This window comes from Notamacropus eugenii, chromosome 4 (genome assembly GCF_028372415.1).
Source record: "Notamacropus eugenii isolate mMacEug1 chromosome 4, mMacEug1.pri_v2, whole genome shotgun sequence".
NCBI classification, from domain to species: Eukaryota; Metazoa; Chordata; class Mammalia; order Diprotodontia; family Macropodidae; genus Notamacropus; species Notamacropus eugenii.
In genome coordinates this window covers 224,507,540-224,534,501 of record NC_092875.1, presented here as the reverse complement: position 1 = coordinate 224,534,501, position 26,962 = coordinate 224,507,540, and the positions used below count along the sequence as shown (strand labels likewise).

The window sequence follows — 26,962 nt, the reverse complement described above, 5'->3', positions numbered from 1 at the left end:
TCGGACAGTAGTACCGGGTAACTCAAGCCCCAGGACTCCCGCCAGAAAGCACTCTTCCAGCTTCGGAGAAAATGACAGGAAGGGAGGAGAGAAGGGAGGAGGGACTTCCTCCTCGCTGCTAAGATTGAATGGTGGAGTGAGCCTGTAAAGAACTTCGGCGGAAATGAGGCGGGACTATCCGAAAAGTGGGCGGAGCAAGTCCCACCAGACTGTAGAAGCCTGAGGTAGGGATTAGCCTGGGGCACAACCAGAGGGTTACAACGGGAGTCCTAAGGTTGATTAGTTTGGTCTGGACTTTCACCAGGGCAGAACCCAGGCTTCCGGTCAAAAGCGCCTGGCTACTTCAGCCCCTCCTGGTCTGCTGCTTTTTATGTTATTCCAATAACTGGGAAGGATCTTAGGGGCTGTTCTTGTGCCCGTGCCATGTCATAGATGAGGAAACTGGGGCCCAGAGAGGGCAAATAACTTGCCTAACGTCAGAGAACTGAGACGATCGCAGAATTCCGAGCTAGATTAACACCTGCGTGGAAACAAATGCTCCAGAGCACTTCATTCACATGAAAATAATGAGATTTCTTGTTTTTGCCTCTCACATTCTCCCCATCAAATTAGCATCGATGATTTAAAAATGAATATAGTTCAGTGCTGTACTTTTCTAGGGAGACAATTTCACAGATACATATTTAGTGGAGATAAGATTCGATCCAAATGTAACTTATGCTTTCAGTCAGTGAACCCACTACTAGGAAAATGCTCAAAGGTGAGTGACAGAAAGCTTGGCCTCATATGTAACAGAATCCTTGTATTTATATTTTGTTATATGTGACATAATGCCCTGCCCTTAGAATCAAGAAGATATTGGTTCAAGGACCACCCCTAGTCGTTGAAATTCTGACTCTGTGATCCTGAACAGATCACTTCCTCTCCCAGGCAATATTCTAAAATTATAATTTTCAGAGCAGTTGACAACCAGAATATTTAGAAATATTCTCTATTGCTCTGGAAATATTCTTACTGGTTGTTCTACAGCTGAATTAAAGAAGAAGCCAGGTCCAGAAATACTGTTTTACTTTATTGTTATGTTACAATATAATTTATTATATTACTTTTTATTTTATACAGTATCAGCTGCTCATTATCTGGATATGATAGAAAGTAAAGAACAGGTTATTTTTATGTTGCTGTACTTCTCACATTGGTATTTTAATGAGAGTAAAGTAGAGTTCTGAACCTTGAACTAGTGTAAATTAAACATGTTGGGAAAACAAAGAAAGGAGAAATTGGGCTATTTTCAGAACAGGTTTTTGTTCATAAAGTAAAATACTTCAAGGTATGTAAATGATCCAGTTTCCACTAAGTTTTAAGTTTTGTTTATTCTTTTGCAACATCACAATGACTTATAGATACATTAACTGTAAATTTTTGAGAAAGAATTCGGAGAGAATTCTTGGTTGCTGAAAAATTTGTGTTTTGGGGGGCAGAAGGATAGGATCAAGAGAGGGAATGTAACTTTGAATGGGAACTAGAATTTGAACGCACTAACCTAAAAGCAAATACTCATTAGTGTATATACCAATTTAATAGCAAGTGCATGTCTTGCAGCACTCTAAAGGACGGTATCATTGGAACTGATTTTGGCACTATATTTGTTTGTAACTAAAAACTTCACAGGATCAATGAACAAATAGAAGAGATTTTTCTGAGCTTCTGCATCTTTTCTGACAAACTTGTAAGGTATAACGAAAAGCAATAGATTAGTCTAAGAATCAAAATACCTTGGTTCAAATTCAGGCTTTGCTATTTCCTAACAATATGACCTTGGAAAAGTTATATAGCTTCTCAGGGACTCAGTCTCTACTGTAAAATAAGCAGTCCAAACTACTTGAACCTTCAGTTCCTTTTCATCTCTGATATTGTTATTCTCTCAGGGCCTTTGCAATTTTGGTTGAAGAAAATAAAATTAGGTAGATAATCATGATTTACATTGAACCATGTTTGATGTCACAACATTTTCATTTTTTTCAAGTAACCACTACAATTCAGCTTTTAGTATTTCCTTGTGGCCCTTGCTGAAGAATCTTTTTCTTCTACTAGACACTTGAGAGTTATATCATCCCTTAATGTCTTATGAACTATTGTTGAACAATTAGATGGCACATTGCATGCATCTTTGTCTGATATATATTTCAGGAACCTGTAGAGCCCATAGCAAGACTATTTGCTGTACATTATTTGTGTTCAGCAGTTTTAAGAAAAACTTACAGAGACTTATGGTTCAATAATTCTACATTAACTAGCCATTCTACAAATCCTGCCTTCTACAGACTTACTTTAGAACCTTCTCCATAATGTAAACATCCTTAATCCCTTCTGCTTTCTAGTAGCTTGTTTTATTGATTTGGAGTTGCTGTAACAACTATCTTGATCCAATTGTTCAGTTAACTCATGAAATAAGTCAAGTTAGTGAAACAACTCATTTGTTTAATGGCCTGCTTCATTTACTCGGTCAGTTTATTAAAAAAAAAAATGGGATTGGTACTTTTCAGATAAAAAAGAGTGGCTTTCATGTCTTATTTTTTTTCTTTCTTCTCCATCTCTTTCATGTTTCTTCCTTTCTTATGTGAGCACAGGCCTCAAAACTACTCTTTGGAACTCCATCTTTCTGGGAATCCTGACCTGCTTCATTGCTGTCACCTTATATTTTAACCATCCATTTTCCATTAATGTTATACCTGCTGTATTCTCTAAAACCAATAATTTCTAGCAATGCATTTACCAAAAGACAATACAGTAATAGATCAGGTTCCCTTAAGATAAATAAAAGTACCAGGGATATTTCCTTAATACAAACACTAATTAGAGAAAAAAAAATATATGTTTAACTGACAATTACAACTTGAAGGCCACCAAACTTAGATTCTGCTAGACCATAAAAATGAATCTCATTTAAAAAAATTTCATGAATATCAAATAGAGTTGGTTATTACATTGAAAAGAAATAGAATACCAAATAGATGTTGTGTTTTCTGAATGCCAAATCCAAATCAAAAAAGATAATTAGACATAACATAGTAAGAGAATTGAACAGAGAAATGCAAATGCACAACTCTCAAACTAAGACGCAGTTACTATGGTGACTCATCAGAGACTAATTGTCACCTACTTTTTCCATGGAGAGAGGAGTAAGTTTTATGTAACCAGAGAGGGAAGTGATTGTCATGCAGTCAGAAAACCTGAATTTGAGACCAAGACCTGAGACTTATATGTCATATGACCTTGGGGAGGATATTTTACCATTCTAAATATCATTTTCCTTACCTGTAGAATGAGGGGTAGCATTGGGCAGGATCTTATCTTTTGATCACATATAAAAAGCACCACTAGTTTTTGAATATAATTATATAGGGGAAATATCAAACTATAATAAAAAAAGGTTATGATCATTTCTTTGTAAGTGTTTAATTATTTTTATTATTCTGAAATTTTTATTAATTTTTATTCATCTGAAATGATTAGATAACTGATTTTCTGATAGCATTGGTGTAAATACCAACTCTATGGAAATACATCTTCTTTAATGAGCATTATAATTTTATTAGAAGAGTAGCTCAAAGTGACTTTAAAACTTTTTATTATTCATTCAAAATAATTCAACCAATATTATATTCAATTATTTTTTTTCTCATGCTGTGAATGATTGGCAAACATTCAAATTCTCATGCAAGAGAATATGACTGGCTTTAAATGACACTGGCAACATGACCACACTGAATTTACCACTTTTACTGAAGAAACCAACTGCCAACCAACATATTTTTTCGGCTCCAGTCCAACCAACTTGCCAATTGAGCTCCTAATTCAATTCATTCCTTCTTCTCTCCAAATTGTCATCCAAACTATCTTTCCACTCCTGGAATTATTTACTTATGCTTTTCCTTATACTGTGTTTTATATATACTTTGAAATCTGACAGCTCCCAAATTATATCCTTGTGTCATTATGAACTGCAAATAAAAAGGCTTTGATAACTTTATTGACTCACTGAAGTACCCAGAAATGTTAGATAATTGACACTCAATTGAGGAAAATTAACATGCCTCCCTATTATATAGTAAGATATTCTGGCAAATGGAAAAGTGAGTAGCAGGCAACCTTTGGATATCTGACTTCAGTCTCATTGTAATATTCATGAATGACTACCTCTGAAAACTCTCTCAGGAGTGATTACTTAGATAGCATGCTATCAGATGTGTACTACCTTTGAAACCATTTCATAAAGTTCCCTTTCCTTAAAGATCTTCTAAAATGGTCCTTTGTCCAGTAAACATTCCTGGTAGAGCAGAAGCTTCTATGGGTTCAGCTGTTCTCTCTATGTAGACAGTTCTTAGATCTATTTGTCTAAGTCCACTCTCTTTCTAGAACTCCATTTCTACACTTACAACTACCTGAGTATTTCCAGCCAGATGTCCCATAAACATCTTAAATTAATCAAATTAACCTGAAAAGATTAATTTTCTTCCTCCATCTTCTGAGCCTCTCTGTTTTGTTTCAATTTTTTTTTTATTTCTCTGGAAAGAATCACTATCCTTTCATTCTCGACATTGTAAGTGTCCTCAATTCTTCCTTCTCTCACCAGTCACATATAATTAGGTGCCCTTGTTGATTATATCTCAACCATACATCCCACATCCTCTTCCTTCTCTGTACTTGCAACATCCATATTCACCACCTAGTTCAGACTCCCTATAACCTCTTACCTGGACTAAGGCAATAATTTCTGAAGTGGTCCCTACCTGTAGCCTTCCTCTTCTTCCAATCCATCTTCTACACAGCTACCAAATTGATATCCTGTAAGCACAGGTCAGACTATATCACTCCATTGTTGAAGAAACTAAACTGTTTTTTCCTATTTATAGGATAAAAAGCAAAGTCTTCTCTTTGACTTTTAAAGCCCTTCACACTATTATTCTTGCAAATTGTTCTAGCCTTTTATTGTTCTCCTTCACAGTCTATATTCCAGTTCAAATTGGTATAATTGCTATTTCCTATAAATATGATATCCCAGCTTCCACCTCTGCGGAAAGTCACTCTATCCCCAATGCCTGAAATGATCTCCCTTGTTATCTCTGCTATGTAGAATTCTGAGCTTCCTTCAAAGTTTTCTTCAAATGCCACTAACTACAGAAAGTCAGACCTCTTCCTCATAGTTACTACTGACCCCTTCCACTCCAAAATGATTTTTATAAATTGTATAATTAATTTTCTAAGCTTAATATGTGATTGTTGTTGAATGAAGCAGAAACAGAGAGGTAACTTTCTGAATACATATTGAAATTCTTTTTTGCAAGAGAAATGAGAGTAGGAAAGACTACAATGGCTGTAACAAATGTTATCACTTACTTTGTAATTAGAGCAGTAAGACACTTGTCTTTCCATTTATTTTTCTAAGAAGTGTTTTTTAAAATTTTTCCTTCATTTCCTTGCTCTTCCTTATCACGTGAACAAAATAGAGATTGGGTATACATTGTTCATTGGAGTGATATGTCCTATAGTCAAAGGGTACATAATACTCAGAACTAAATTCTTTTACATTTGTCATTAAACTAACATGATGACTTCCAGGTTTTACATAATTTTTGTTCTAATAGAAGAGTTCACTTACCTCCAATTTAGACAGGCTCTTATGAAAGGAAAAAAGGGAAAGGGGAAAGGGCCCTGTAAAAATAGCACCCAAGATTCACCTAATTTTATTTTATTATTTTTTTCTTTTTTTAAATTATCAAAATAAAAATGCCAAAATGCAAAAAAAAAAAACAATCTAGGCAAGAGATAATGACGCTATGAGTTACATTGTTCAATATATGAGCAGAGAGAGTCTTACAGTCCAGAAATGTGGTTGAGTAGGAAATGGCAACATTTGGCAACTGATTGGATATGTGAGCCAGTGTGAGAAGTAGAAGATGACATCTGAGAGATTAGAAGAATTTTGGTTCCTCCAACAGAAACAGTAAGGTTTGAAAAAGAGATGAATTTGTGAGAAACAACCTTAAGAGGTAGTGCAATTATAAGTCCCTCTTTACTGATGAGGAAACAAAAGTTGAGAGAGGTTAAGTGACTTCATTTAACACAGCTGCTAAGGGTCTGAGGCAGGATTTAAGCTAAGGTCTTCCTGACTCCAAGTACAGCAATCTCTATATTGTACCAGATTCTGTTAACCCGTAGAAGAGAAAATATACAGGAAGAGAGATGGTCTACAGTGGCCAATGCAGTAAAAAAGAATGAAGATTGAGAAAAGATCATCAGATTTGGCAAGTAAAAGATCATTGGCAACTTTATGAGACAGCAGAGTTGGATGATGGAAGTAGTATGGAGCTGGTGATTGTCAAGGGATGAACAGTGATAGGAGAATAGGGTGAGGGATTTAAGAGGTGGCAACAGTGTGGAGTCAAATTAGTTATTTATAGAATTGATACTGGAAAGGAGTGAAGTCAAGTCACAATAAAGGTAAATGGCCTGAGGAAATATTGAGGAATGAAGGCATTGAAGGTTGTGATGAGGAGGAAGAATAGGCCTAAGGAAGTGAAAAAACGAAATAAAAGCAGGTTATGGTAATAAAGAACAATGTCATTGTTTCTGATTAAGGAAGTAAAAAACATTGTGGGTAACAGTGATAGACAAACATTTACTATATATGGTACTTTTTCCCTTTCATAGAATCAATAAGCAAATAAACAGTACATAGTAATAAAATTGCTTAATAAAACATTTTGTGACTGATATGCCTGCCATTTTTCTAGACCATGGCAATTTCTAGAGAAAAGAAGTTATTTCAATCCCAGTTTAATCCCTTTGCCTCCTCCTTGCTCTTGACCTCTCTCCCCTAGCTCATCCTAAAAAGAGATAGAAGAGTATAGGCAATGTAAAGAATTTCCCAGTTAAGATTGACTCATAAATACAGCAGGGAGCAGGAATTCTGGGCCCTGAACTCACAGCATAGCAGCAGGATCCAATGAGCTTGTGTTTTCAGCTCCACTTCTGCCATGCGAATATGGATCTAGGTGAAGACAAAAGCTTTGATGGTCAATAATTTCTTGGTCTCACCTGTCCAGTAAGTGTTAGGTATCTCTGACTTTCTCACTGAGGTTGGCTCATCTTTATGAAACAGGGCAAGTATACTCAACAGCCAACTCCCATAAGAAAGTGTGCTGCTACCAAGTAATTCTGACACTGTTCAGGGTAACCCCTTGCTGCAGCTGCCTTATTTCTTGTGACAAACTTTTCTCTATCCCATTGTCAAAAGCCTATTGTCCCTAAAAGAAGTAGAAGTAGACACTGAGAAGGGTGCTACAAACACACATGAAAAAAAGTACAGCAAAAAAGCACTGGATTTGGGATCAGATGATCTGGATTCTAAATCAGACTCTACCACTTCCTATCACTGTGATATTGGACAAGTTACTTCCCTTTTCTTTTTACTTTTTTTCCCTAAATTTATTAATTTATTTGTTTTCGGTTTTCAACAATCACTTCCATAAGTTCCAAATTTTCTCCTTCTCCCTCCCTACTCCCTCCCCAAAATGACATGCAATCTTATATATATTCTACACATGCATTCCTATCAAACACATTTTCTCATTGTCATATTGCATAGAAGAATTAAAATGAATGGAAGAAACCATGAGAAAAACAAAATATAGCAAAGGAGAAAATAATCTGCTTCATTATGTGTTCCAACTCCATAGTTTTTTTCTGGATGTGAATGGCATTTTTCATCATGAGTTCTTTGAAAACAGTCCTTGCATTGCCATGGTCCTTGCATTAGTATGAAGGGCTAAGTCTGTCAAAAACAGTTCTCACACACTGTGGCTGTTACTCTAGTTAATGTTCTCCTGGTTCTGCACACTTTGCTTAGTATCAATTCATAGAAGTCTTTCCAGGTTTTTCTGAAGTCCATCTGTTCAACATTTCTTATAGAACAATAGTATTCCATTACATTTATATACCACAACTTGTTCAACCATTTCCCAATTGATGGGCCTTTCCTCAATTTCCAGTTCCTGGTCCCCACAAAAAGAGCTGCTAAGTTACTTCCCTTTTCAATGACATGGATGGAAATGACCTTTAAGATTACTTTCAGTTCTAATAGTGTGCAATATGGGTAGTTTTGTCAAAGTAGGTGGTAAATGAACTACATATGCAGTCTCTGCAATTGTAGGGGTCTCACAATTCCTGGCCATGTGCATGTATCTGGAATGGATCTCCACAACATCTATGTTTATATCTATGTATGTATCTACTTCTACTCCATTTTCTTCAAACATTAATATATTCTATATCTGTATCATATATATATACATATATAAAAATCTCCATATACCATCTATAAATGCTCAATCTCTTTGTAGATATACATGTGTATATATAGACATGTCTATATATACATAGGAATATGTATATATGTATATATATATTATATGTATACACACATACATACATAAATATGTGGTTAACAAGCTGTCAACAACAAGCACATAAGCATAAGAGCCCTAGGGATGGCACCTTTCCACCTGATTTGCACCTGAAATCTTGCACATTTATTGTCCCACCATTAGAAGGTAAGCTTTTTGAGGACAAGAACTGCCTTACTTTTCTGTTTTATCCCTTGAATTTTATACATAGTAAGAGCTTTATCAAATCTTTCCTCCCTCCCTTCTTCCTCTCCCTCTCTTCCTCCCTTCCTTTCCTCCTCCCTTCTTTCCTTCCTCTCTCTCTCTCCTTTCCTTCCTTCCTTCCTTCCTTCCTTCCTTCCTTCCTTCCTTCCTTCCTTCCTTCCTTCCTTCCTTCCTTCCTTCCTTCTTTCCTTCTTTTTTTCCTTCCTTTTCCAAGATATCAAAGTAGCTGCAAAATGACCTTTGCTTTCCCTTCTAAAATCAGTGGTGGCAACAGAGAGCAATGTGACATTTTACAAAACTTCACCTCTAGCCTTCTCTAGAGGGCATTGAAGAAAAAGCAGCAATTACTCAAGTTTTTATCCAGGGAAGTTATTCTCTCTCCTACCAATCAGTAATTATTCATCTGGAACCTTCTGTCATCCAATGACATTTATGCCATAGAGATCTTTCTTAGCCCTGCTCTCTCTCCCTCTCCATTTATTCTCTTTATGTTCCTATACCAAGTTTTCCTATATCAATTTCCTATATTCAGTTCTGAAATATTTCAATGACTCTTTTGATTCTTTTGGACTTACATTTGAAATACATGCACATACACAGAAACACATGTGCATGCATGTGTGTATGTGCAAAATATTTCCTAGCTACATTTAAAAATTTTTTGACATTCATGTTTTTATTAAATTTGAGGGCAGAGTCCAAGATGGAAGAGTAGAAAGACAGACTAGCTCTCCCCCCATAGCCCATAAAATACCTGTAAAAATTACTCTAAACAAATTCTAGAGCAGAAGAAGCCACAAAATGACACTGTGAAAGAGATTTCCAGCCCCAAGACAACCTGGAAGACTGACAGGAAAGGTCTATTGCACCAGGTTCAGAGTGGAGCATAGTCCAGCCTTGGCCTTGCTACATGGCACAGACAGGACTGGAGAAGTCTTCAGGGTGTGAAGTCACAGGTAGCAGCTGCGGTTCCCAGATTTTTCAACTCATAGATGCCAAAGACAGCTTTAAAGGTCAGTGAGAAAGCTCTTTCACCTGGTGAGAAGGGATCACGGTCTGGCCCTAATCCTGGCCCCAGGGTGGCAGCAGCCACTGAGGCAGTAGCATCCAATTTTGGAGCCCTGGACTTGAAGACCCTGGGGGAACCAAGCAGCTCATCTGGGTCTCATTCCTGAATGGCAGTTCTGGGGTGAGGAGGAACACAAGCATGGTGGAGCTAGTGGAGACACTGGAGAGGGAATTCTACTCACAGTTCCAGGGCAGAAAAGAGTGCTTGTTGCTCCCACACCAGAGCACAGGCTGGGAGAGGAGTATGCTCTTCTCCCTTGATTGTGCCACCTTGGAGGAACTGAGAGCTTACAGGTCCCTAGAGTATACCCTACACTTGACAAAGGACTCAAAAGTCAGGTAACTGGCTGGAAAAATACCCCAAAAAAGGGAAAAAATAAGATTATAGAAGGTTACTTTCTTTGTGAAAAGATATTTTCTTCCATCCTTTCAGATGAGGAAGAACAAAGCATATAATCAGAGAAAGACATAAAAGTTAAGGTTCTACATCCAAAACCTCCAAAAAAATATGCAATGATTTCAGGCCATGGAATAATTTAAGAAGGATTTTGAAAATGAAGTAAGAGAGGTGGAGGAAAAATTGGGAAGAGAAATGAGAGAGATGCAAGAAAATCATGAAAAGCAAATCAATAGTTTGCTAAAAGACATCCCCCAAAAATGCTGAAGAAAATAACACCTTTTGAAATAGATTAACCCAAATGACAAAAGAGGTCCAAAAAACCAGTGAGGAGAAGAATGCTTTAAAAAGCAGAATTAGCTAAATGGAAAAGAAGGTTCTAAAGGTCACCGAAGAAAATACTTCTTTAAAAATTAAAATGGAGCAGATGAAAGCTAAAGATTTTTTTTTTCTAATTAAATTTATTTATTTAACTTTAACATTCATTTTCACAAAATTTTGGGTTACAAATTTTCTCCCCTTTTATCCCCTCCCCCCCCAAACACCAAGCATTCTAATTGCCCCTATGACCAATCTGCTCTCTCTTCTATCATCCCTCTCTGCCCTTGTCTCTGTCTTCTCTTTTGTCCTATAGGGCCAGATAGCTTTCTATACCCCTTTACCTGTATTTCTTATTTCCTAGTGGCAAGAACATTACTCGACAGTTGATCCTAACACTTTGAGTTCCACCTTCTTTACCTCCCTCCCTCTCCACCCCTTCCCTTTGGAAGGCAAGCAATTCAATATAGGCCAAATCTGTGTAGTTTTGCAAATGACTTCCATAATAGTTGTGTTGTATAGGACTAACTATATTTCCCTCCATCCTATCCTGTCCCCCATTACTTCTATTCTCTTTTGATGCTATCCCTCCCCATGAGTGTCGACCTCTAATTGCACTCTCCTCCCCATGCCCTCCCTTCTATCATCCCCCCCACCCTGCTTGTCCCCTTATCCCCCACTTTCCTGTATTGTGAGATAGGTTTTCCTACCAAAATGAGTGTGCATTTTATTCTTTCCTTTAGTGGAATGTGATGAGAGTAGACTTCATGTTTTTCTCTCACCTCCCCTCATTATCCCTCCACTAATGAGTCTTTTGCTTGCCTCTTTTATGAGAGATAATTTGCCCCATTCAGTTTCTCCCTTTCTCCTCCCAATATATTTCTCTCTCACTGCTTGATTTCATTTTTTTTTTAAGATATGATCCCATCCTCTTCAATTCACTCTGTGCACTCTGTCTCTATGTATGTGTGCGTGTGTGCATGTGTGTGTGTGTAATCCCACCCAGTACCCAGATACTGAAATGTTTCAAGAGTTACAAATATTGTCTTTCCATGTAGGAATGTAAACAGTTCAACTTTAGTAAGTCCCTTATGACTTTTCTTTGCTGTTCACCTTTTCATGGTTCTCTTCATTCTTGTGTTTGAAAGTCAAATTTTCTTTTCAGCTCTGGTCTTTTCATGAAGAATACTTGAAAATCCTCTATTTCATTGAAAGACCAATTTTTCCCCTGAAGTATTATACTCAGTTTTTCTGGGTAGGTGATTCTTGGTTTTAGTCCTAGTTCCTTTGACTTCTGGAATATCCTATTCCATGCCCTTCGATTCCTTAATGTAGAGGCTGCTAGATCTTGTGTTATCCTGATTGTATTTCCACAATACTTGAATTGTTTCTTTCTAGCTGCTTGCAATATTTTCTCCTTGACCTGGGAACTCTGGAATTTGGCCACAATGTTCCTAGAAGTTTCTCTTTTTGGATCTCTTTCAGGTGGTGTTCTGTGGATTCCTTGAATATTTATTTTGCCCTCTGGTTCTAGAATCTCAGGGCAGTTTTCCTTGATAATTTCATGAAAGATGATGTCTAGGCTCTTCTTTTGATCATGGCTTTCAGGTAGTCCCATAATTTTTAAATTGTCTCTCCTGGATCTATTTTCCGGGTCTGTTGTTTTTCCAATGAGATATTTCACATTATCTTCCATTTTTCCATTCTTCTGTCTTTGTTTTGTGATTTCTTGGTTTTATATAAAGTCATTAGCCTCCATCTGTGCCATTCTAATTTTGAAAGAACTATTTTCTTCAGTGAGCTTTTGAATCTCCTTTTCCATTTGGCTAATTCTGCTTTTGAAAGCATTCTTCTCCTCATTGGCTTTTTGAACCTCTTTTGCCAATTGAGTTAGGCTAGTTTTCAAGGTGTTAACTTCTTCAACATTTTTTTGGGTCTCCTTTACCAGGGAGCTGATCTGCTGTTCATGTTTTGACTTCATGTCTCTCATTTCTCTTCCCAGCTTTTCCTCTACCTCTCTAACTTGATTTTCAAAATTCTTTTTGAGCTCTTCCATGGCCTGAGCCCATTGGGTGGGCTGGGACACAGAAGCCTTGATTTCTGTGTCTTTGCCTGATGGTAAGCATTGTTCTTCCTCATCAGAAAGGAAGGGAGGAAATGCCTGTTCTCCAAGAAAGTAGCCTTCTATAGTCTTATTTCTTTTCCCTTTTCTGGGCATTTTCCCAGCCAGTGACTTGACCTCTAAATATTCTCCTCACACCCACCTCACCTCCTGATCCTCCCAGCCAGCATTTGGGGTCGGAGATTCAAATGCTGCTTCCAGCCTCAGGGCTTTTGGCAGGGGCAGGGCTGCTATTCAGTGTGAGATTAAGTTCAAGTGCTCAGGTCAGGGCAGGGCCACCTCTCAGGCTCAGTTCCCTCAGGGGGTTTATGCACAGACCTTCCACAATGGATCCAGGCACCCGCCCGCGTAGGAAGCCCCTGTCTGCAGCTGCCTCTCAGCTTCTACCTCCCGGGAGGGCCTGAATTATGGGGGCACCCCACTCCCCTCTCGACCCGCCAAAGAGACTCTCTCACCGACCCCTGTCCCCTGTGGGTGGAGGGACTTGTGCGGCCGCTGGAGATCCCGTCCCTGAAGCCTGCTCGGATCTGTATTTCTCGGTGCCGCGGCCGTGGCCGCAGCAGGTCTGGGCTGGGCTCCGCATCTGCAGCGCAACGGAACTTTTGCAAGAGGTTTGCAGGTCCCTCTGTAGGTGGAGGCACCCGCGTGGCCACTGGAGATCCCGCCCCGGAAGCCCGCTCGGATCTTTTCCTCTCGGTGCCACAGCCGCAGCAGGGCTGCACTCAGCTCCCAGTCCCGGTGCCCAGTCCCGGCGCCCAGTCCACAGCGTGAAGGACCCCCCGCGAGAGGTTTGTAGGTCTCTCCAGAACAGAAATCTCCCTCGCTCCAATATTCCGTGGCCTCTGGGTGCAGAATTCGCCGTGAGTTTCTTCCCTGTAGCCGTTCTATGGGTTGTGGGTTCGGAGCTATGTGTATGTGCGTCTTTCTACTCTGCCATCTTGACTCTGCCCCTTGAAAGCTAAAGATTTTATGAGAAACTAAGAAATTGTAAAACAAAACAAAAAGAATGAAAAAATGGAAGACAAGATGAAATATCTCATTGGAAAAATCACTTACCTGGAAAATGTATCCAGGAGAGATAATTCAAAAATTATTGGTCTACCTGAAAACCATGATCAAAAGAGAGCCAGGACATCATCTTTCAAGAAATTATCAAGGAAAACTGCCCTGATATTCTAGAACCAAAGGGTAAAATAGAAATGGAAAGAATTCACTGATCACCTCCTGAAAGAGATCTCAAAATGAAAACTACTAGGAATATTGTAGCCAAATTCCACACTTCTCAGGACAAGGAGAAAATATTATAAGCAGCCAGAAAGAAACAATTCAAGTATTGTAGAAATACAATCAGGATAACACAGGATTTAACAGCTTCTACACCAAGGGGTAGAAAGTCTTGGAATATGATATTCCAGAGGTCAAAGGAGATAGGATTAAAACTAAGAATCACCTATCCAGCTAAACTGAGTAAAATACTTCCAGGGAAAAATGGAATTTCAATGAAATAGAGGATTTCTAAGCATTCTTGTTGAAAAGATCAGAGATGAATAGAAAATTTGACTTTCAGATACTAGAATCAAAAGAAACATGAAAAGGTAAACAGGAAGGAGAAACCTTAAAGAGCTTGTTAACATTGAACTGCTTACATTCATGGAAAGATGTTATTTGTAACTCATGAGACCTTTTTCAGTATTAGAGTAGTTAGAGGGAATATATATATACGTGTGTGTGTGTAGGTGGGTATGAGTATATATGTATGTGTATATTATATGTGTGTAGGTATGTATATGTACATGTATGTATGTGTATGTATAGATATGTGTATATGTATGCATGTGTGTATACACATACATAGAAGACACAAGGTGAGCTGAATATGAAGGGATAATACCTAAAAAGACCCACAAAATTTACTGTTGAATGGAATATGCTAGGAATAAGACAAAGGGAGATGTAGAATGTAGTAAATCATCTCACATACCAGGGGGAAGAAAGAGCTTTTACAATGGAGGGAAAGAAGGGGGAAATGAATGGAAATAATTTAGCCTTACTCTCATGGGATTTGGCTTAAGGAGGGAATAACACACACTCAATTGGATATGGAAATCTATTTTACCCTGCAGGAAGGGAAGATGGAAGGGGATAGGAAAGGGAAGATAATAGAAGGGACAAGAAATTGGGGAAAGGGATAATCAGAAGCAAACACTATTGTGGTAGGACAGGTCAAAGGAGAGAATGGAATAAATGAAGGGCAGGATAGGGCAGAAGGAAATGTGGTTAGTCTTTTGCAACATAACTATTATGGAAGTGCTTTGCATCATTACACATGTATGACCTGTAGTGAATTGCTTGTTTTCTCAGTGAGGGTAGGTGGGAAGAGAGGGAGGTAAAGAATATGAAACTCAAATATTTAAGAATGAATGTTAAAAATTGTTTTAACATGCAACTGGAAATTAAGCTATACAGGCAATGCAATATAGAAATCTATTTTACCTACAGGATAGTAGAAGGGAAAGGGAATGAAAGAAGGGTGGGTAATAGAAGGGAGGACAGACTGGAGGAAGAGGGGGATGGGGTGCATGTTGTCCTGGGGTAGAGGTTGGTGAGAGATGGGGAGAAAATTTTGAATTCAAATTCTTGTGGAAGTAAATGATAAGAACTGAAAAATAAAATATATATTTTTAAAAATTTGAATTCTTTCCCTCTCTCCTGTCCCTCAGCTACCCCTTGAAAAGGCAAATAATATGACATTGAATATACATATGAAACACAACTCATTTTTTACTTAAAATGACACAATTCCCCTAAAGTCCACCCCATCAAATTGATAATCCTTTAAAAATCATAGCTCAGTCACTGAATGTTTATGATTGCATTTTTTTTTTTAGTTTCACACTTTTGTGAAAATGAGCTGAGGTTCCATAATGCTTTGTAGCTGTGTATTCCTTAAATGGTTCTTCTATTCTTTGGCTCCTTGAAACAGTGGTTCTTTATGCTTCTATTTCTCCAAATGTTTTAAATTTTTTTGCCTCTTTAAAACATTATATTGTTCACAGATAAATAAAGCATCATTTTATATCCTTGAAATATAATTTGTCTTCATATTTATGACAGTTCAATTTCTGTCCAAAATTGTAGTCTGAAAACTGTTTTTCTTTAAACATATGTTAGCAGTTGTTAGTAAAGTTATTTTCCTACCTTTGCAGGTATTATAATGTTCATTTATAATAGCAGCAATATATCTTATTATTAACATAAATCTCTCCCATTATAAAATATGCTTTTTTCTGACCTTTTCATTACTAAACTAGTCTGAGAAAAGGATATTATAGGCACAGCATGCTTTACCACTTCTCCACAGTGAACATTTATAGAGTGGGGCCTGACAGTTTTTAAGAAGGGTCCCATAAACACACGTGGAAAAGTAGTGCTGATAAAGAACCATGGACTTGCAGTCAGAAGAACTAGATTTTAAACTAATGTCTGCCACATTCTATATGGGTGATCTTAGGGAAGTCATTTTGCTTTAAGGTGAAATAGATGGAAGAGATAATCTCCAAGTTCCCTTTTAGCACAATCAGTATATTAGTCTATAAATAAATAACTTTTAAACAAATTGGTATGTTAAGGGTAAGAACAGTTGGGAATGCAAATTTTCTATGCATTGAAAAATAAAGAGTAGGATAAGGTTCAGGAATTACCTCCTCCCCAGCTTAGTCATCTTTGGTCTGTTTATGACCAATATTTCTCATTGGTTGCATCGAAGACAGATAAGAGAACGTGATTGAAGAAAATAAAATCTGTCATCACTACCTGGAATAAAAATTTTAAAATAGCATATTTCATGTGACAGTGACAAATGTCAATGTTGCTGTCTTTATATATAACCAACTATTCATTTTAACCTGATATAAAAAAAAAAAGATGCTCTTGTTTTACATTCTGTATGATTGTGTAGGATATGGAAATCGACTTTAAGAAAAATAAAGAGAGAAAATTGTTTTTGACTATCATTTTTAATTTTCTCCTTTGGATACCATTTTTAATATTCTGATATTCTTATTTGAACTTCATACATTACTATCAATTTGTTTTCCTCTTTTTTTATTTGAAAAATATAAATTTTTTCTATGGTGACCCAGTGCTATATTTTATCAAGGCAAAGTTCCTCATCTTTATTTTTAAAGACTTTTTAAAAGTGCTATAATCTAGATTCTACTTCCTTGGGCAAGACTAGAGAACCTGATTGCTACAAATTGTTAATATCAAACACTCACCTTGTATCTTAATACCAGTCTCACTTTTGGTTGCAATTAACCTTTCAAGTTTGATATTCATCTTTCACAATATCTTTATATTGCAACAATATGTTGTTTTCCCTTCTGTTTATGTTAAGGTATGGTAAGAGTATGAGAACAGTAATAATTGAAAATGTAAGCTGTGACTATATGAAGTTAACCACAGGTTGAAAATGGAAAAATCCAGTCAAATTTTTCCACACCACCTAATCCTGAATAAGCTAGAAAGGAAAATTGTTTTGTGGGACACCTTGGCATCAATAATATATTTATTTAGCAAGCAACAGTTGATTAATATGTTTTAACTCAAAAATCTTAGAAATAGTAATTGTAATGACTAAGTCTGACTAATAATTTGAAAACTTTACTGATTTTGGCCATAGCAGAATAAATACTTGTAAATTGATTGGCATATGTTGTTTGTTTTCATAACATTCTGGGATTGAAAAGGAATTTGAGAGGTTCTTTAGTTTGCCTGTTTTCTTAAAAAAAAACAAAAAACAAATTTAAGTGTTCCCAATTAAGATGTTTTCTCAAACAATGTCTGCTACTCTGTCAGCTAAGTACTGAGAGGAGAGTGAGAGGAAGGAAAGAAAGATGAAAGGAAGGAAGGAAGGAAGGAAGGGAGGGAGGGAAGAAGGTAAGAATAGAGGGAGGAAAGAAAAAAATAAACATTTATTAAATTAAGTGTCAGACTGTGCTAATTCCTTTACTGATATATAATCTGCAGAACAATTCTGAGAGAGGTGCTATTTTTATTCCAGTTTTACATGTGAGGAAACTAAGGCAGAAAGAAGTTAAGTGACTTGCCTAAGGTCAGACAGCTAATAAGTGTCTAAGGCTAGATTTGAAACCAAATTTTCCTGACTCCAGGCCCAGGGTGCTATTTACTTTACCATGTAGCTGCCTGTCGGTAATAGGTTTGGAAAAGGGGATGGGAAGGAGGAAATAAAAAGATGAAAAACATTATTCTTGTCCTCAAAGAGTTTACCTCTCATGAACTATAGTAGTGTAATGGGAGTTAAAAACATTCCTTGCCTGTTAATGGGACTCAGATGGGAAAGCTTGATTAGAGGAGGCTTTTATATATTTATATATATATATATATATTGTGTGTGCGTCTGAGATGAGATTTTGCTTTGGGGCTCAAATCACAGGAAATGTGTTTGTGTGATTAGGCCAGAGGGGACTGGGTAGCCATTAAGGAGCTCCTCAGGCTTTGAAAACCCCAATGTTAGTACTTCTCTCTCTGGTAAAGATGTATGTGTTGTTTATGATCAGACAACTGGAAGCCCTGTCTGTTGGTCTTTCTGCTTGTAATTTCTGTTTGTATTTTCTCTGAAGTTGAGGGTGCTGACTTTTTCCCCTGAGCTAATGATATCTGTGCTCAATTAAAGTAAGATTGTTTACTCCTTTTAAGGTTTCTTTCTTTAAAAAAGCAGATCTAAGAGCCCATGCAGCAGGTGTATGTCAGGGTGCTTGCTGTTACAAGTAGTTGGTATTCACAAAAAAAAAAAAAAAAGAAAAGAAAAGAAAATAACAACCTTGTCTGGTGCTTATTATATGTAAAGCAGAGTGCTAATAGACCCTGGGAATTCAAAGACTTAAATAAAATAGGTCCTGTCCTCATGGAGATTTTGTTTTAGTAGAGGAACACATCATTTACACAAATAAATACTAAGAACATAGGAAGTAAATAGAAAGTAATTTCAAGAGCAAGAAAGCATAATAACTGGTGAGAATCAGAAAATGTCACATGTAGGAACTTGAACCTTGAAGAAAGATAGCACTTCAAAGAGGCTGAGGTAAGGAAGAAGTACATTACAGGCATGTGAGACTATTTTTGCAATGGAATAGATGTAGAAGATAATGCTAAATCCAGAAATCAGTTAAATAGTCTACCTTGACTGAAATGGAGAGTATATAAAAGGGAATCATTTGAAATAAGATGTGAAAGATAGGTAAGAAATAGACTATGGATAGCTTCAAATGTTAGGCTAAGGATTTTGTATTTTATTCTAAATATAGTAAGATTGTTGAGTAGGAAAATGATATGGTCAAATTTATTTTAGAAAAAAAATTAATTTGGCAACTGAATAGAGAATGAATTAGAAAAAAAGGAAAGGTTAGGAATAGAGAGAATAACTGGAGGCTATTGCCATATTCCAAACAAGAGATAAGAATTTGAACTAGGGTAATGATTGTGTGAGTGGGAAGAATGGAAGAGAGGTGAGTTATGTTGTGGAGGGAGAGTTATCCCTTGTAACAAAGTAACTTAAAAAATTTTAAAGTATATCAATATATTGAATACCTGATCATGTATGCAAAAGTCTATATACATACTTCCTTATTTCTTCAAGGAAAAAGTTACATTTCCTCACCTCTTCAATAGGATCAAGATTGGTTATTACAATGATATGACATTTAGTTTCATTCATTTTTTAGTTTTATTTACATTGTTATAGTCATTTTGTATATTATTTTTGGCTGTGTTTACTAAATTCTGAACTAGTTCATATGCATCTTCCCATCTTTTTCTGAGTTCATTGTATTTATCATTTCACTGCTCTTAAATCTTTAGCTATCAGGTAATTATCTACATGCTCAATATTAGAAGATTCCTGAAGTGGGGTTATTTCCTCATATTGTCCCCAACACAGAAGTTTCCATATAATTAAAAACTTGTAATAGAAGATAAAATGGGGTCTGTCCACTGTATATGAGATCAGTGATCAGAGAATAGATCCAAGAACAAATATTTATTTTAGATTGTTCTAGATCCCCATGGAGAAACCTATACGGAGAAATCTGATAGTCAGACTTCCAATGAGTCTTAGCTTCTAGGACTTGTTACCTGATCCTGATCTCATGTTATACAACCAGCAACCTAGGGTAGATCATTTCCTTTTACCAGTGAGGAAAAAGGCCTGGTGACTTTTTGGAAGGTCACACAGATAAACATATGGCAGATACTGCTATGATGCTAAATATCACTTTGCTCACATTGACATCTTTGAATTCTTTCATTCCCTACCAAACACACACACACACACACACACACACACACACACACACACATGCAGAGTCTCTCTTCTTTGTTGCCTTAAATTTGACCTGGACTTTGGATCTTGCCAAGTATTTAAGTTAACTCCCTGTTTTCTGATATTTATCCCGTGCTCTCCGGACTGAATTCTCATATTTTTCATTCCTAGCCTTTTGGTTTTTATTCTCACACTCTATAAGTCCACAGTCTCTGTTCCAGGTGCTAATTCCTATTCGTGGCTGACAACTTTGAGTGTTAGTTTAATTTTATCCCAAACCTGATTCAGTCATGAAGAATTTAAACAGAAATTGAGTAGAGATAATTTTTCAAAGTCAGAATTTGACCATTGTGGCAGCAGCCAAGGTAAACACATAGGCAGCAGGGACTATGGGACTTCCACTCTACATTGTCAACAGGCTCCTATAATCACCAGTACATGCCTTAGAATTTAGAATCATCACTTTTTCATTTATCTCATGAACTGTGATCTGAACTCATTGTGTTATATGTGGCAAAATACATAATTTCTGAAGATCAAAATTTAAATTGTATTTGAAAAAGCAGTGCAGTCTAGTGAGACAGTGCTGAACATGAGATCAGTAAGATTTGGGTTCAAGTCACTTGACTTTTCTGAGTCTCAGTTTATTCATCTGGAAAATGGGGATAATGTATGTTTTACTTCAGAGAATTGTTATGAGGCTTAAATGAAATATAGATGTACATAAAGCAGGTTGAAAATTTTAAAATGATAAGTAATTGTTAGTTTTCTTTATTGCTCTTAATTTTGGTTGATGGTAAGCAACTTCAAGCAAAGTTTCACTACCTAAACCATGAATGTAGTTTGGTCTTGATTGGTTTTAAAATTTAATACAGTTGTTTTCACTCATGTTTGACTCTTTGTGACCCAATTGGGGGTTTTCTTGACAGAGATACTTGAGTAGTTTGCCATTTCTCCCTCCAGATCATTTTACAGGTGAAGGACTTGCCCAGGGTGATATGACTAGTAAGTGTCTGAAGTCAAATTTGAACTCATGAAGACAGACCCTGGTAATTTATCCACTAGGCCACCTAGCCACCCCAGGAAATAGTCTCTGAGATTAATTAGCAGCAAAAGTTCCCCCTGTTCCTTAATTGAATATTAATTTGAGAGAAGTCTAACTAAGTTCTATATTCTTTGTAGGTATCACTTTGGGAAAAACAAGCACCACTGACCAAGTGAAAAGACCAGAAAGCTACTCCTCACACATTACTGCTCCACCTTTAGAAACTCCTTTTTTTCAAATTTTGAGTTATTCGCTTAATGCATCAGGAACTGGCTTTTCAAATGAAAGATGAGCTTGTTCAAATCCTATCTCTCTAGCCCAGTAGAATTGTCTGTAACTGTGATGTCCCACTTCTTATTGTTACATGACTTGAATATTTTTAAAATCATCTTTTTGGGTTCACAAATTTTAAAGGAAATTAAAAAGACAAGACAAGAGGCAGTAAAAACCTTCTAGAATTCTCTATACACTGAGTTTCAAATCCTTAAATTACTGGTAGGAAAAATTCCCTTTGGGGTTTCATTGGTTCTGGTATTCTGGTGTATCTCACAGTCCTTGAAAGAGGTAGTAAAACACTGAGAGACAATTATATTGTAAAGGAAAGAACCTGGGGAGCAAGATTCATCTTACTAGTTAGGAAAAAGCATTAAGACAAAGGGAACTGAGTGTGAACAGTTTAGGAGTTCAATAGGGAGGAATAAGACCTACCCAGGAGAAATAAGTTGCCATTAAAGGAAGATGGCTTTTAACTGCACTTATCGGCTAGTCTCTTTGGAGATGTATGCCACAAAAAGTATTAGTCATATGGTGCCTTCTTTTTAACTTTAGAAAATGCTCTTCAAAGTTTCCTCCCTCTTTCTCAAAGAATTTTGTCATACCATACAGGCTATATCCATGGAGACATAAAAGTGCCTTTTTGTGATCCTACGTTGTATTGTACATTCAAGGACACTGTAAGAATTTGTGGATTTTGTTTCTCTTAAAAGAACATGATGGAAGGCTGAAAAGCATATGCAATCCCTATTCTTCCATGACTATTTCCTACTTCTTCCTTTCCTAAGACTAAAGACAATGATGAATTTTGAGAAGATGCTATTTTTCTCTCCTGGGTATTTATTCATTCTTTCTTTGTTGCAATAGTTGTGTGTACAGAGAAAATATACATTAAGCAGACAACAAAGTTGAAACATGAGAATAAAGAAAGAGGTTTAAAAATTTCATATCTTTATTGAAAATGAGACCTTGGAAACTGGCCATAAGGAAAAACTGCATCATATCTGCAGTATTAAAAAAGCTCTGTTGAAAAAATCTGAATCTTTATGTAACACATAATTTTTGTTGCTGCAGCTCAGTCTTTTTAGTTATGTCTGACTCTTTGTAATCCCATTGGGAATTTTCTTGGTGGATACTGGAGTGGTTTGCTATTTCCTTCTCCTGCACATTTTACAGATGAGGAAACTAAGGAAAATAGGGTTAAGTGACTTGCATAGGGGGATACAGCTAGTAAGTGTCTGAGACCAGATTTAAACTCAGGTCTTCCTATTCCATCTGGCCATTCGAGCAACTATATTAAATATTATATTTTAATGTGGGGGAACTGATGGTTCCTGCGATAATTCATTCAAATCATTTGCATATTCTTTTAGTTACTCAGATTAAAACCTATAGGTTTTAAGGTAAGCTTGTTCTACCAAACTGAGCCTGATTTTAGTACTAAAAACAAAACAAAAGAAAAACATAATGAAAGAAAATGAAGAAAATATTTAAAAATCACCTTTTCCTTTTCACTCTTATTCATAATTTGATTATCATAGATAGATGTTACTCAGGAGGGCCATGGTCTATTCATCACTTGTCCAGACTTAAAGAGTGACCATAGATAAATTATTCCCCATTTCCAAGAAAAATACTGAGGTGATATTTGTATCAACAGACTACTACCATGCAGTTAGTACATAATTTCCCTGCATTTTTGTATACTGAGGGGCCCAAGAGATGGAAAAGTTAGAGCTGCATAGCCCCAGGGGAATACAGTAGCCGTAGTAAAAGAAGTTCTGAAAGGTATTTTGCTACTGAGACTTAAAAAAAATAGAGGGACAGCATTTCATTTTGGTCCTCTGTTCAATCCCTGGTTCTCTAGTTTTACCCTTTGGAGTTCCCAAAGTCAGCAGTATGAATTGTCAATGCAACCACAGTGGTTTGGCTGATGGTGACCAAAGAAAAGACTGGGAGAAAGAAGCTGATAGTATGGTTGATGCCTATGAGTACTGAATAGTGACTACTCTAGAAACAAGAGAATAGGAGGTGATGCTAGCAAAATAGTTTACTCCTTTCTCCATGAGATTTTGATCCTAACCTCTTAATTCTCACAAAGATGGTTGGGTACTTTCCTCCCCTACCAGATACCTGACAGAGTACACAAAAGGTGAGAAGAGTTTAAATTGTTAGATATTTATAAGAGTTGCAGAGTTTAGTTGGGCTTGTAGAGCTGATTACTTTTATTTTCATTGCAGAAAAAAAAAGCACCTTACCTTAAATGTCAATTGATTCAATTCATTGTAATGCTAAAATCAGAGAAGAGATTGGAAACTGAGTGGGAATGTACACCAGGATTGCTTCTGAGATATGGCTTTTAAGGGAATTTATTCCTGCCACAAGATGTCTTAGGAATCAGGAAAGCATTAGAAAGGAAAGGCGCGGGATGCTCAGATGGGTTCATTTTGCTCATGAGCAATAGGAGCTGGTTCAGCCTAATCCCTAAGAGCCTACTGATGGCTTATGAGCATAGAGTGCTCTAAATAGCTACCCAAGCAAAGCTCTCAGTGCCACATGACACACAGTACATGTGTATATATGTGTGAGTGTTTTACAGAGTTAATACCTGCATCTCAGTTCTTTTCTAGGATGTGAGACCAAATTTACTGGGTATGGAAGATTCTGGATTAGAGAAGACAAAACTAATATTATTCTTATGCCCCTAGGGAGAGAGAAGGATGTTTTTAAAAAAGAAAATTCCAGTCTCAGATTAATGAAGATAAATCGGTAAGCACAAGAGTATTATGTAAGTAATTTCCTTCTCAACCATTATAAAACATACAAAAATACATGATTATCAATATTTCTCATGCTTTCTTACATGTAGATTGCAGATGACTCTGATTCTTATACAGGCAAACCTAAGACATATGGAGAGTTCAGTTCCAGGCTACAATGAAGTAAATATCACAATAAAGCAACAAATTATTTTTGCTTCCTAGTGTATATAAAAGTTTTATTTATACTATACTGTAGTCTATTAAGTGTTTAATACTATTATGTTTGAAAAAATGCATACCTTAATTGAAAATATATTATTGCTAAAAATGCTAATTATCATTTGGACCTGAATTGAGTTGTAATCTTTTTTCTGGTGCAAGGTCTTTTCTTAATATTGATGTTTACTGTCTAATTGGGATGTTTTTTGTTGAAGGTTGCAGTGGTTGTAGCAATTTCTTAAAGTAAGACAACAATAAAGTTTCAGGCACAGATTAACTCTTCCTTTCACTTGATCACTTAGAGACCATTGTAGGGTTATTAATTGACCTAATTTCAATATCATTGTGTTTCACGGAGGCCTGAGAAAAGGGAGAGAGAAGGGTAATGGCTCATAGGTGGAACAGTCACAACACAAAAAACATTTATTGATTAAGTTCTCCATCTTATATGGGCACAGTTCATGGTGCCCCCAAATAATTCCATAGTAACATCAAAATCACTGATCATAGAGCACCATAACAGATATAATAATAATGAAAAAGTGTTGAAATATTGCAAGAATTATTAAAATATGACAAGAAACATTATGTGAACACATGCTATTGGAAAAAATGGTGCTGATAGACTTGCTTAACACAGGGCTGCCACAAACCTTCAATTTGTAAAAAGTGCAATAGCTGTAAAGCACAATAAAATGAAGTATGCCTGTAAATTTGAACCTCCTGATGGAAGTGAATGTACTTAAGAAGCAGAAAGATGTCTTTTTTTTGGACATGGCTGATGTGTAGGGAAAATGAATGCTTGTTATTTGAGGGAAAAATTAAAAAGCAAATGGAAAGAAGGTAATAGTTTTAACTGCTTCCATGAAATTTACGTTATAATTAACTTCAGGTTCTTTGACTTTATCCATTCATTCATTCATTTGTTTATTCATTCATTCTTTTGCTTAATCTTTTTATTTAACAAGAGAAGTGCTTTTTCAACATGAAACTGTTTTTCTATGACTATAATTTGCTTTCTACTTACTTCTTATATTTAAGCAAAAATTCAAACTCTTATGATTCATTCTACTAGGATTTGATTTTGAAGGTTTCATGCTGCTATTTTTTTACATGATTCATTTCATATGTTGTCTCATATCTTCACAGTTTTCAAACAGGATTCTTATTGTTTAGTTTATATTGAATAGTAAGCAAGGTAGCAATATAATGGGATGACATGAGGATTTGATCAAATATTTCTGTGCATTTTTACATATTCTTAGAGAACTCTCAATATTTTCATTTGAAGATGTAATGAAATTAAATCATTTTATACAGCTTTTATTTAACTAAAGTGACTTCTTATTTATAGGCAGCAAGAAGAATTTTGAATAATGCACTTATGGATCCTGAGTGACACAAAGTTGAGAGTATGAGTTGCAACCCTTAACCAGCTCAGAAATAGGGTGTCTTGTTTACAATTGACTATATTCATTGGAGAGTTATTAGCTTAGAAGTATTAAATTTAGTGCACTTTGGAAAATGTAAAATTGAACACAAGACCAAAAATATAAACTGTGTTCTGCAAGCAAATAAACCCAGACCTATACTGGCTCTAAAATAAGCATAAACTAGAGAAAGGAAGGAGAAGAGACAATTTAGAGGTCAATCACTATGGTAGTCCATCAGTGTTTTATAAGATTGTCCCCTAAACAGTTTGGAAATGAATGGTTTGTCATAAGACCTCATGAGCTTGAAAGAACTAATGTGACATTGGGCTGAATTAAGGCAGTGACAGCTCCCAAAAGTAAAGAGGTACCAATCCTTCTTCTGCATATCCTGTTCAGGCCATATCTGGAGATTTAAGTTTAGTTTTCTATGCTACATTTAGAAAGAATAGTGATTAGCTGGAGAACATAAGAGCAAGGGAGAAGAGTGGCAAAGGGTCTTGGATCCCTACAAAATGAAGAACAATTTGAGGAAGTGGAGAAGTTTAGTACAGGGAAAAGAGGATTAATGGGGAACATTATAGTTATCTTCTGATTTTTTTAGGCCATAAAGTTGTCAGTATCCCCATTATAAGACCACTCCATTCTTTTTATTCCTCTCCTTTTGCTATTAGGAGACATCCTGTTTTACAAATCCACGATCCAACAAGAAAGCTGGTCCATGAGCTGGACATAACAACAATCCTTTGTGCTCACCCTCTGGATGAACTCAGCCACAGCAAAATCCCAGAACTGTTTCACATTAGTAGCAACTGATCTCTGAGCTCAGACAAGTACCTGCAGTACCTATGTTCCTGTCATGAAGTTCTGCTTTGAAACTTGTTCCTGTTACCCCTTTTAGTCAGGGCTACAGCTTACTGCATAGCCACTACTATATGTATTGAATTTGCTTACATTAAAATAGATCTAGTAGAGGAGGCACTGGCACATGTGTCTAGTTTCCCTCCTGTAATGGAATAAAGAAAGTTTTTTCCTTATGACCACAGATATCTTTTTAGTTTTACTTATTTGTGTTTGATTTCATTTTTGAGAGTTAACTGTGGTTGTAATAACTTGTGTAAGCTCCTTGATATTGTTAGAGTTAACAGAGGTGCAAAATCTCTGTGACTTTTTGTTCATTTATTTTCAGAGTTGACAACATGGAAGTGGGATTAATATTTTGCAGTTTGACTCCAGAGTAAAGAACCAGAAGTAATGCATCCAGAAATTGCTGAAAGCCAAAGTAAGCCTTGAAGTCAGCAAAACAAGACAAAACAA

General features: G+C 36.4%; 1 long non-coding RNA gene across 1 annotated transcript; it reads left to right on the top strand.

The window, feature by feature from the left end:
* LOC140501001 (uncharacterized) lies at positions 1-26,690 on the top strand. Its single transcript, XR_011966012.1, has 3 exons — positions 1-224; positions 23,943-24,003; positions 26,320-26,690. It is a non-coding gene; the product is annotated as an uncharacterized lncRNA (long non-coding RNA).
* Positions 26,691-26,962: the final 272 nt, after the last annotated feature.